General features: G+C 47.8%; 1 protein-coding gene across 4 annotated transcripts in view; it reads right to left on the bottom strand.

Annotated features, from left to right (window-relative positions):
* nktr (natural killer cell triggering receptor) overlaps positions 1-12,793 on the bottom strand; it is a 245,398-nt gene that overhangs the window by 211,832 nt on the left and 20,773 nt on the right. For all 4 annotated transcript variants that reach the window (XM_059971740.1, XM_059971738.1, XM_059971739.1 and 1 more), the window contains exon 2: positions 2,129-2,221. The gene's annotated coding sequence lies outside the window, so the exon portion shown is untranslated. The remainder of the gene's footprint in view (positions 1-2,128; positions 2,222-12,793) is intronic.

Below are 12,793 nucleotides of genomic sequence, written 5' to 3'. Positions count from 1 at the left end.
GTGCCTCAGGGATCTGTGCTGGGACCCATTGTTGTTTGTTATCTATATCAATGATCTAGATGATAATGTGGTAAATTGGATCAGCAAGTTTGCTGATGATACGAAGATTGGAGGCGTTGTGGACAGCGAGGAAGGTCTTCAAAGCTTGCAGAGGGATCTGGACCAACTGGAAAAATGGACCAGAAAATGGCAGATGGAATTTAATGCAGACAAGTGTGAGGTGTTGCATTTTGGAAGGACAAATCAAGGTAGGACATACACAGTAAATGGTAGGGCACTGAGGAGTGCAGAGGAACAAAGGGATGAGAGTTCACATACATAATTCCCTGAAAGTGTTGTCACAGGTAGATAGGGTTGTAAAGAAGGCTTTTAGCATCCTGGCATTCATAAATCAAAGTATTGAGTATAGGAATTGGGATGTTATGGTGAGGTTGTATAAGAATTTGGTGAAGCCAAATTTGGAGTATTGTGTGCAGTTCTGGTCACCTAACTATAGGAAAGATATCAGTAAGATTGAAAGAGTGCAGAGAAGATTTACTAGGATGTTGCCAGGTCTTCAGGTGTTGAGTTACAGGGTAAGATTGAACAGGTTAGGACTTCATTCCTTGGAGCGTAGAAGAATGAGGAGGAATTTGACAGGTTTACAAAATTATGAGGGGTATAGACAGAGTAAATGTGACTAGTCTCTTTCCACTTAGATTAGGAGAGATAACTATGAGAGGACATGGCTGTAGGGTGAAAGGGAAAAGGTTTAGGGGGAACTTCTTCACTCAGAGTGGTGGGAGTGTGGAATGAGCTGCCATCTGATGTGGTAAATGCGGGCTCACTCTTAAGTTTTAAGAATAAATTGAATAGTAATATGGATGGGAGAAGTCTGGAGGGTTATGGACTGGGTGCAGGTCAATGGGACTAGCGGAATAAAGTTTCGGCACAGACTAGAAGGGCCAAATGGCCTGTTTTCTGTGCTGTAGTCTTCTATGGTCTTAGCCATTCAAGGGCTCATCAAAATCCAGTGTTGATTATTTCAGCAAATCGTACCCCTCCCCCTCCATCATTATGTTCCAGATCCCAGCCTCATTTAGGATGCTAAGTTTTTCCTCAGACTCCTACACCTCTATTCCCTTACCCTAAACCTATGCCTTCTAGTTGTAGATACCTCTTTAGAAGAAGTTTCCTACAACCCAAGCCCCTCATTTTTTTTTTTACTGAGACCTCTCATCCACATCAAGGAAAACAAATCCAGACAATCCAGGAACCAGTCTGATGAATATTTATTTTACTCATTCATTTATTTATCTATCATATGTACATTAAAACATAGTGAAATGCACCATCTGTGTTAACAACCAACACACCCAAGGTGAGATGGGGGCAGCACAAGTGTTGCCACAGATTCTGGCACCAAGACAGGTTACCTGCCATGTTCACAGAACAAGACAGAAGAACACCAATAACACAGCAAAACATGCTGTTCCTCCCTCCCACTCACCCATGCACACGGACAGCAATCACAATTTTAATTAAATACATTAAGACCAAAATTGCACATTCAAGACATGGGCTTATGTGATACTATAACTTAGTAAGGAATTTTGACTCGTACTACAATTCCCTGTGATTGAGCTTACAATTTGCCTTTCTAATTTTGTGATACACCTTTGTGATACATCTGTAGATGAGTTTTAAGTGATATGGGACAAGAACAGAGTTCCTTTGAACATAAGCATTTCCCAATATCACAGCATTTTAAAACTCATTCTTCTATCCTAGAATTTGTTAACGTATGGGCAGAACAATATTTATGACCAGGAAAGGCAAGGCAAAGAATTACTGGAAGTTTCCTTACGTAGAAAATTTATTAGCCATGAGCAGATACTAATTTAATAAGGATAGGAAGAGTTAATTTCATTCTTTATAAAAGAAAAGCAAATCCACAAAATTATTCATTTCTATACAAGGCAAAGGCAATCATTTTATAATTGCATCTTCAACAAATGTCTCAAGTTTTCATCTTCAAAATAGTACTTTTACAAAGAGTAAACTGGAAACTTCAATATTCCCCAGTGTTGTTGAATACACCATTTTTCATGCACACATTTGCCACAGCAAATTAAATGTGACTATTAACCTTGTCTTGCCTGATGAACAGTACATTAGAACTTCTTCCTCTTCAGATGATGCCAATTCAGTCAGCTGATGAGACCTTGGTTTAATATCAAATCTAAAGGACAGAGCAGACCAGCATTCCATCAGTACACAAACTGAAGACGACCAATGTTTTCTCCAATTTTGGAAATTCCAGTGCTATAAACATTTGAAACATGTCATTTAAGCCCAATGGCATCTATTTGGGGACATTTTTCAGATTTTACAATTAATACTAAGATACATTCTAGGATGTGCTGGGACACAACATCAGTTATGCAACTTGGGTTCATTGGGGGTTGAGTATTTTAACACCAGACACCCTCACCCAGGGGACCCAGCCAGAGTTGTTCAGACTCTGCTTGTGCTCCAGCAGACTGGTCACACCTCTGGATCCATAGCCATCTGGAGGCACGCTCAATTGCCTCAGTCGACAGTCCTGGATGCAATGGACTCCAGTTAATTGGAACACATCTGGAACATTCTGGCCCAGTTAAGTGGCTACCCCGAAAAGCTGAATTTTAATGGATACAGTTAAAAAGATATAAAAAAATGTCATTGAACAAAATATGTATTTAAATGAAAAGAAATTAGAATACCACCAATACTACTGCAGAATAGGTTTCTAGTACTCGGACAGAGAAATTCATCCATGTCACGTTCTTTTGACTATCTGAACCAAATCAGTAGACCTAGTCCAGATAATGGACTACCTTCATACGTTGCTTTTGGAAATTACATCTTCCAAATCTTTTTATTGTAACATTCAAGATGATTGTTGATACCTTCAAACTGTTTATGGTTTCACTTTCACTACCAGCCATTTCTGGCATCTCCATGCCTGAATGCTTATAACTGCAGCGTGCAAAAGAGTTTGGAATTGTCTTACTGTTTGTTCTGCGCCAACCCCATCAGTGACAAATATCACTGCTTTTTGAACACAAACACACTGTTTGCTCCAAGCATAGTGTAGTGTCTAATAGACATACAAATGCGAGTGGCTAACGCTAGTTAAAACCTGTCTGGCAACAGTTTCCTGCCCCAATTAAGTGACATCATGACCCAAATAAACCAAGGGAATCTCGACTATTTTCATTATTAGATTTTGTTCTTTAAGAGATGCCCCAATTAACAAATCCATTGTATTCACCTAATAAGTAATTAAGATTGAGTCGTTCTAATCAAATTAAATCAGCAAGAATTGTGCTGGGCAGCCTGCAAGAGTTGCCGTGCTTCTAGTACCAACTAGTGTGCCCACAACTCACTAACCCCAAATCTTTGGAATGTAGGAGAAAACTGGGAGCAGCTGGAGGAAATCCATATGGTTACGGGGAGAACATGAATTTCTTACAGGTAGCATCGGGAATCTGATTCAAGCTTAGGTTCGGCATAGGATGGCACTTGTGGCAGTTAGTAAAATTCTACCTTCACTGGAAGATACTGATGCAATTCTTCACTGTGAGGATGCCCTCCATGATGACATTGGCCATTATAGTCTGGTGTAGCGTAGCATCTTCTTACAATTTACAAAATCTAAACTGAACTATCATTGGCTGCAGTCTACCATACTGCAGGACTTACGTCCAAGTCAAAGTGGACTGGAAAGAGTATCCAAAACTTCCTTCTGTAAAGTGCTATAGGGGTATTAAAACAAAAACTTCATGTTATCTGAAATGTTTCTTTCCCCCTCAGTAGTTAATCTGATCAACTATTCCCATTAGCCTCCTCACCCTCCCCATCTATTACTTCTGTCACTGTACACCATTTTATAATGCTGTTTATATTGCAAATACATGCTAGTATTTATGTAATTAAGCATTTCATACCTGAACTTCAACTTCCAACTTATATACTTCATAATTATTGAATGCCATTTTCATTTGCATGCCACACCCTGACCAACACACTGTAAATGTATCTGACTAATAAAATTGATTCCCAATGTTACAGCCAGTGCTGTAAGGTGCTGCATTAACCACCACGTCACCATACTTCCTGAATAGTAGAAGCAGCCGAGATCACTGTTCATTGAATATACACCATTTGATGAAAATGTTATTGCATAAAGTCAACGCTGAGCAAATGCTAAATTGAAGTGCGCATGTTAGTAGGTTAATTGCAAGTTGTGTATGTAGACGAAGGATGAGCAAGTTTATTATCATTTAACTATTATCTAACCATATAATGCATATAGAATGAAGACAATGTTTCCCTGAACCAGGGTGTAAACATAATAGGGAACTCTATAATTAGGCGATTCTGTGGACGCGAAAAGAAACACAGATGGTAGTTTGCCTCCCAGGTGCCACGGTCTGCCATGTTTCTGAACGCGTCCACGATATCCTGAAAAGGGAAGGTGAGCAACCAGAAGTCGTGATACATATTGGTACCAACAACGTAGGTAGAAAAAGGAAGGAGGTCCTGAAAAAAGAATACAGAGAGTTAGAAAGGAAGCCAAGAAGCAGGACCTCAAGGGAGGTAATCTTGGGATTCAGGTCTATGCAATGCAACAGTGAGGATAGGAATAGAATAAGGTGGCAGATAAATGTGTAGCTGAAGAACTGGAGCAGGGATTCATATTTTTGGATAATTGGGACCTCTTCTGGAGCAGGTGTGACCTGTACAAAAGGGACAGGTTGCACTTGAATCTGAGGGGGACCAATATCCTTTCGGGCAGGTTTACTAGAGCTATTGAGAGTGGTTTAAAATAATATAGCAAGAGGATGGGAACCAATATGATAGACAAGAAAAATCTGCAGATGCTGGAAATCCAAGCAACACACAAAATGCTGGAGGAACTCAGCAGATCAGGCAGCATCTATGGGGAAAAGTACAGTCAATGTTATGGGCCAAAATGTCGACTGTACTCCCTACCCACCCCATAGATGCTGCCTGGCCTGCTGAGTTCCTCTACCAATAAGAAAGAACTGAGGATAAATCAGCAGGTTTACAAATAAATGTAATACAGATGCAAGGAAGGACAAGCCTGTGACTGAGTATAAACGCAGACAGAACAATGAGTTAAGTTGTACCTCAGAGGCAAAATTCAAAAGGGTGAAAAATGCAGGACTGAAGATGCTGTATTTAAATGCATGTAATATTCAGAATAAGGTGGACAAACTCATGGCACAATTAGAGATTGGTCAGTATGACGTTGTGGGCATCAGTGAATCATGGCTGGAAGAAGGCCTTAGCTGGGAGCTTAACATCAAAGGACAGGACAGGCAGGAAGGCATAGGTGGTGGTGTGGTTCTTTTTTTAAGAGATGGAATTACATTTTTCGAAAGAGGTGATATAGGCTCAGTGGATGTTAATCTTTGTGGGTGGAGTTATGAAAATGCAAGGGTGAAAAAACCATTATGGGAATCACATAGGCTTCCAAAGGGTAGCCAAGATATGGGGTTGAGATTGCAAAGGGAGCTGGAAAAGGCATGCAATAAGGGTAATGTCACAATTGTAATGGGAGACTTCAATATGCAAGGGGACTGAAAAAAATCCAGTTTGGTGTTGGATCACAAGAGGGGATTTATTGAATGCCTACGTGATAGCTTCTTAGAGCAGCTTGTGCTTGAGCCTATGACAGGAAAAGCTCTTAGATTAGGTGTTGTGTAATAACCCAGATCTTAATAGGAAGCTTAACGCAAAGGAAATCTTAGGAGGCAGTGATCACAACATGACTGAATTCATACAACAATTTGACAGGGAGAAGCACAAGTCACATGTATCAGAGAATTACAGAGGCATGAAAGAGGAGCTTACCCAGGTGGACTGGAGGAGGATACTGGCAGAGATGATGTCAGAGCAGAGATGGTTGAAGTTTTTGGAAATAGTTCACAAGGCACAGGATAGATATGTCCCCACATAAGTTTTCTCAAATATCAGGGCTAGGCAACTGTGGCTGACAAGGAAAGTTAAGGACTGCATAAAAGCAGAGGAAAGGCATACATACAAGGCAGCAAAATGAGTGGGAAGTTAGATTGGGAAGCTTAAAATCCAACAAAAGGCAGCTTTAAAAAAGTCAAAGTCGAAGCCAGCATGGTTTCTGTAAAGGGAAATCTTGCGTGACAAAACTGTTCTTCGGTGAAGGATGGACAAAGGACAGCCAGTGGACATCCTTTACTTGGATTTTCAGAAGGCAATACTTGTTTTTAAAATAAAGGTGCCACACATGAGGCTGTTTAACAAGATAAAAATCCTGTGGCATTACTGAAAAGGTTCTGGCATGGATAGAAGAATGCCTGACAGGTAGGAGGCAGCGGGTAGAAATAAAAGTGGCCTTTCCTCATTGGCTGCCAGTGACTAGTGGTGTTCCTCGGGGTCAGTATTGGAACTGCTACTTTTCACATTGTTTGTCAGCAATTTGGATAATGGAATTGATGGCTTTGTGGCAAAGTTTGGGGATGATTTGAAGATAGTTGGAGGGGTAGGTAGTGCTGAGGAAGCAATGCAATTGCAGCAGGACTTCGGACACATTGGAAGAACCAGCAAAAACAGGGGCAGATGGATACAGTGTTGGGAAATGTATGATAATACATTTTTGCAAAGGAACAATAGTGCAGACTATCATCTAAATGGGGAGAAAATTCATACAGGGGTGCACAGGGTACACCCTTGTACAAGACTCCCAGAAGGTTAATTTACAGATTGAGTCTGTGATAAAGAAGACAAAGGCAATGTTGGCATTTATTTCAAAGGGAATAGGAAATAAAAACAAGGAGTAGTGCTGAAGCTTTATAATACACTGTGGCGGCTCATTTCCTAGCGTATGCGAACCGACTCACAATTAGATAGCCTACGGGGGTTTGCGAGCACAGAGCTTTGGAGCCTCTTCGCCATGGGGGGCCGGTTGACAGAGGCTTAAAAGTGAGGCTGAAGTTTTCGAATAAAGTTTTTCCTTCGACTGCAGTTACCGACTCCGTGTCGTAATTTTAGCGCTGTTTGTAGCACACCGCTACAATTGGTGACCCCGACGGTCCAAACGATTTTTGGACCAGAAATGACCAACGCCGCCTCTGTTCATGCGGTTTCGTTGAAACTGCCGGGTTTCTGGACACAGCGCCCGGACCTATGGTTCCAGCAAGCCGAAGCCCAATTCCACGTTCGCCGGATCACCTCAGAAGACACCCGCTACTACTACGTGGTGGGCTCCCTCGACCAGGACACAGCTGCCCAGGTCGCGGAGTTCGTACAGTCGCCCCCGGCAGATGGCAAGTACACGGAATTCAAAGCCCTGCTCCTCAGGACTTTCGGACTCTCACGGCGCGAGCGGGCTGCCCGTTTACTGCACCTGGATGGCTTGGGCGACAGACCTCCATCGGCTTTAATGAACGAGATGTTGTCTCTGGCCGAGGGACACACAGGCCTCATGTTTGAGCAGGCATTCCTGGAGCAGCTGCCCGAGGACATACGCCTGCTGCTGTCCGACGCGGATTTCAGTGACCCCCGGAAGGTGGCAGCCCGGGCGGACTTGCTGTGGAACGCCAAAAAGGTGAGCGGGGCGTCCATCGCACAGATCTCCCAGCCACGCTCCCGGCAGCAATCCAGTCCAGGCCCGGCCGCAGAGCCCACTAACCCCCGGCCCAATGACCACTGGTGCTTCTACCACCAGCGGTGGGGCGCAGAAGCCCGCCGTTGCCGCCCGCCCTGCAAGTTCCCGGGAAACGCCAGGGCCAGCCGCCGCTGATGGCTACGGCGGCTGGCCATCGGGATAGCCTCCTGTATGTGTGGGATAGCAGGTCGGGACGCCGCTTTTTGGTCGATACTGGGGCTGAGGTCAGCGTTTTACCTCCGACAAGTTACGACACTCGCAGCAGGGCACCGGGTCCCCCCCGAGGGCCGTGAATGGCAGCACAGTAAGGACCTATGGCACCCGTCAGGTGCAGCTACAGTTCGGCCCCAGCCAGTTCACGTGGGACTTCACACTGGCCGCCGTAGCCCAACCGCTTCTGGGTGCGGATTTTTTGCGAGCTCACAGCCTGCTGGTTGACCTGCCCAGGAAGAGACTGGTACACGCCGAGACCTTTCAGACGTTCTCCCTGGGCGCGGCCCAGTTGCCAGCCCCTCACCTCGGCTCCATCACGCTGTCCGACAACGACTTCACCAGGGTCCTGGCGGAGTTCCCATCGGTTCTGGCACCGCAGTTCACAGCAGCCATGCCCAGGCACGGCGTACAGCACCACATCCCGACACAGGGACCACCCCTCCATGCCCGTGCTCGGCGGCTTCCCCTGGACAAGCTCCGACTGGCGAAGGAGGAGTTCCAGAGAATGGAGGAATTGGGGATCATCCGGCGGTCCGACAGCCCCTGGGCTTCCCCCCTGCACATGGTGCCCAAAGCGACGGGGGGCTGGAGACCGTGCGGCGACTACCGCAGGCTGAACGAGGCTACCACACCGGACCGCTACCCTGTGCCGCACATTCAGGACTTTGCGGCAAACCTGCACGGCGCCCGTATCTTCTCCAAGGTCGACCTTGTCCGAGGGTACCATCAAATCCCGATGCATCCTGACGACGTCCCCAAGACGGCTCTCATCACCCCGTTTGGCCTCTTCGAGTTCCTCCGCATGCCGTTCGGCCTGAAGAATGCCGCACAGACGTTCCAGCGGTTAATGGACGCGGTGGGACGGGACCTGGACTTCGCGTTCATCTATTTGGATGACATCCTCATAGCCAGCGGCAGTCGTCAGGAGCATCTGTCCCACCTCCGTCAACTCTGCGCCCGACTGAGTGAGTACGGTCTTACAATTAACCCTGCCAAATGCCAGTTCGGACTTGATACCATTGACTTCCTGGGCCACAGGATTACTAAAGACGGGGCAACCCCTCTGCCCGCTAAGGTAGCTGCGGTCCGCCACTTCCCCCGACCCACCACGGTCAAAGGCCTTCAGGAATTCGTAGGTATGGTCAATTTCTACCGCCGCTTCCTCCCTTCAGCTGCCCGGATCATGCGCCCCCTGTTCGCCCTGATGTCGGGTCCGAGCAAGGACATTACCTGGGACGAGGAGTCCGCCGCCGCTTTCGTTCAAACGAAGGAAGCTTTGGCTGACGCCGCAATGCTAGTACATCCCAGAATGGACACCCCTACCGCCCTCACAGTGGACGCATCAAACACGGCAGTCGGTGGGGTGCTGGAGCAGCTCATCGCAGGTCGCTGGCAACCCCTGGCGTTTTTCAGCAAACACCTGCGGCCACCCGAGCTCAAGTACAGTGCTTTTGACCGGGAACTGTTGGCGCTCTACCTGGCAATCCGGCATTTCAGGTACTTCCTAGAAGGTCGGCCCTTCACCGCGTTCACGGACCACAAACCGCTTACCTTTGCGTTTACGAAAGCATCCGACCCCTGGTCATCCCGCCAGCAACGCCACCTGTCCTACATCTCTGAATACACAACGGATGTCCGGCACGTCTCGGGTAAGGACAATGTCGTGGCGGATGCGCTCTCTCGCCCTACCGTTCATGCCCTTTCCCAAGGGGTAGACTTTGAGGCACTGGCAGAGGCACAGCAGGTAGATGAGGAGATTCCGAGTTACAGGACTGCAGTCTCTGGTTTGCAGCTCCAGGACTTCCCCGTGGGCCCAGGTGAGAGGACCCTACTCTGTGACGTCGCCACCAACCAGCCCCGTCCGGTCGTCCCCGCAGCCTGGCGGCGACGTGTTTTCGACTCCATTCATAACTTGGCGCATCCCTCCATCCGGACAACTGTCCGGATGGTTTCCAGCAGGTTCGTTTGGCACGGACTCCGCAAACAGGTCAGTGAATGGGCCAGGACGTGCATGCACTGCCAGACGGCCAAGGTTCAGCGGCACACCAAAGCCCCACCGCAGCAGTTCCATCCCGCCCACCGGCGTTTCGACCACATTCATGTGGATATCGTGGGCCCCCTGCCAGTGTCGCGCGGAGCGCGTTACCTCCTGACTATCGTGGACCGGTTCACAAGATGGCCAGAGGCGGTCCCGCTCACCGACACCACCTCCGAATCTTGCGCCCGAGCCCTGATCGCCACCTGGATATCCCGCTTTGGTGTACCAGCCCACATTACCTCCGACAGAGGCGCCCAGTTCACCTCCAGCCTGTGGTCAGCTATGGCCAGCCTTTTGGGGACTCAGCTGCACCACACCACTGCCTACCACCCACAGTCGAACGGGCTAGTGGAGCGTTTCCACCGTCACCTGAAGTCGGCCCTCATGGCCCGCCTGCGAGGAGCCAACTGGGCGGACGAGCTTCCCTGGGTCCTTCTCGGCATCCGCACAGCGCCCAAGGACGACCTGCACGCCTCGTCGGCCGAGTTGGTATACGGCGCGCCCCTGGCCGTCCCCGGGGAGTTCCTACCAGCCCCGAGAGGGCAAGAGGAAGAACCCGCTGCAGTCCTGGGCAGACTTCGCAAGAAGCTCGGTAACCTGGCCCCCATACCCACTTCACAGCATGGGCGGCACCCGACCTGCGTACCCAAAGACCTACGGAACTGTAAGTTTGTGTTTGTACGAAGGGGCGGGCATCGGCCACCGCTGCAGCGGCCATACGAGGGGCCGTTTACGGTGCTCCGGAACAACGGGTCCACGTTCGTGCTGGACGTTGGGGGGAAGGAGGAGGTTTTCACGGTGGACCGCCTCAAGCCGGCCCATGTGGACCTGGCGCAACCGGCCGAGTTTCCGGCGCCTCGGCGCAGAGGCCGACCTCCCAAGCAGGTTCTGGCCCAGGCTGTGGACATTGGGGGGTGTATCGCCGGTTCTGGGGGGGGGTTATGTGGCGGCTCATTTCCTAGCGTATGCGAACCGACTCACAATTAGATAGCCTACGGGGGTTTGCGAGCACAGAGCTTTGGAGCCTCTTCGCCATGGGGGGCCGGTTGACAGAGGCTTAAAAGTGAGGCTGAAGTTTTCGAATAAAGTTTTTCCTTCGACTGCAGTTACCGACTCCGTGTCGTAATTTTAGCGCTGTTTGTAGCACACCGCTACAACACTATTCGGGCCACCTGGAGTATTATCAACAGTTTTGAGCCCCAATGTCTCAGAAGGGATGTGTTGTTATTAGAGAGAGCGTCCATAAGAGGTTCACAAGGATGATTTGGAGAATGAAAGGGCTAACATATCAGGAGCTCTTGGCAGTTTTGGACCTGTACTCACTGGAATTTAGAAGAATGCAGGGGTGGGGGTATCTCATTGAAACCTACCAAATGATGAACGGACTAGATCGGGTGGATGTGAAGAGGATGGTTTCCTATAGTGGGTGTATCCAGAACTAGAGAGCACAGTCTCAAAACTGAGGAGTGAGCTTTGAGAACAAGGTAAGGAGGAATTTTTTTTTAAGCCAGAGAGTAGTAAATCTAGAGAATGCTCTACCACAGACTTTGGTGGAGGCCAAGTCCATTTGTATATTTAAGGCAGAAGTTGATAGCTTCTGATTGATCACGGCATCAAAGGACAGGTCAAGAAGGCAGGTGTATGGGGTTAATGAAGGGTCTCAGCCTGAAGTGTCAACTGTACTCTTTGCTGATGTTGCCTGGCCTGCTAAGTTCCTCCAGATTTTGTGTTGTATGGGGTTGAGTAGGATCTGGTATCAGTCATGGAATGGCAGTGCAGACTCAGGGAGCTCAACAGCCCGATTCTGCTTGTGTCCTGTGTTCCCATAACATATCACACATGATAATTTATGAAGGCAAGAATAAAAACCTACAAATGAAGCATGCATAAGCTAAAGTGCACAAATTATTATAAAGTACAAAACATATTAAACAGTGACACTTTGACTGTGATGTGGTAGGGAGTTCAGAAGCCTAAGACCTGAAGGAAGAATCGCAGTTTCTTGCCTGATGGTAGAACGTCAAAGAGGATGCTGGATGAAAGAGTAGTGTCCTTCAGAATACTAAGGGCCCTGTGTATGCAGTGCTCCTGATAAATGTCCCCAATGAGTGTCAGGAAGACCCCCATGATCCCCTCAACCATTTTCAATCCTTTGTAGATACTTTGGGTCTGATGATCGGCTGCTCCTATACTACATGGGGATGCAACCTTGGACGATGCTCTCAATGGTTCTCCTGTGAAAATGCAGTTAAGATCAGATTTGGGGGGGGGGGGGGGCCTTTGAGCCTTGCTTGCTTCAATCTTCTTGGGAAGTGGAGGCATTGCAGTGCCTTCTTGCTGAGAGCAGTGGTGTTAAAAGGACCAGGTGAGGTCACCCATGATGGGAACTTCCAGGAACTTTGTACAATTAACTCTATGGAGGAACCATGCATTCACAGAGGGGGGTGGTTTATCTGCACCTTCCTGACCTCCATAATGACTTCCTTGATCTCCTCTACTTTCAGGCTGAGGTTGTTCTTTTCACACCAGTTCACCAGCTACTCAACTTCCTCTCTGTACTCCATCTCATCATCATTCTTACTGAGACCAACCACTGTTATGCCATCCCAAACTTGACATGGTTTGAACAGCAGGCAGGCTGAGCACACAACCTTGGGAAGCACCAATGTTCAGAGCAATGGGACTAGAGACACTGCAACTGGATACTAAATATTTTATCAGTAAGGCCACTGTCAGCAGAGGGAAGTGTTGAGACTGAGTGAGGACAGTTTCCCTCACCAGCTTCTGGGGTATGAACGTAGGATTATTGTTTAAAAAAAATGGGTGGCTGATGCAGACTTAGAGCACAG

The sequence above is a fragment of the Hypanus sabinus genome, chromosome 6, assembly GCF_030144855.1.
Source record: "Hypanus sabinus isolate sHypSab1 chromosome 6, sHypSab1.hap1, whole genome shotgun sequence".
Classification (NCBI taxonomy): domain Eukaryota; kingdom Metazoa; phylum Chordata; class Chondrichthyes; order Myliobatiformes; family Dasyatidae; genus Hypanus; species Hypanus sabinus.
The sequence above is the reverse complement of the archived record's forward strand: the minus strand, read 5'-3'. Positions and strand labels throughout refer to the sequence as shown.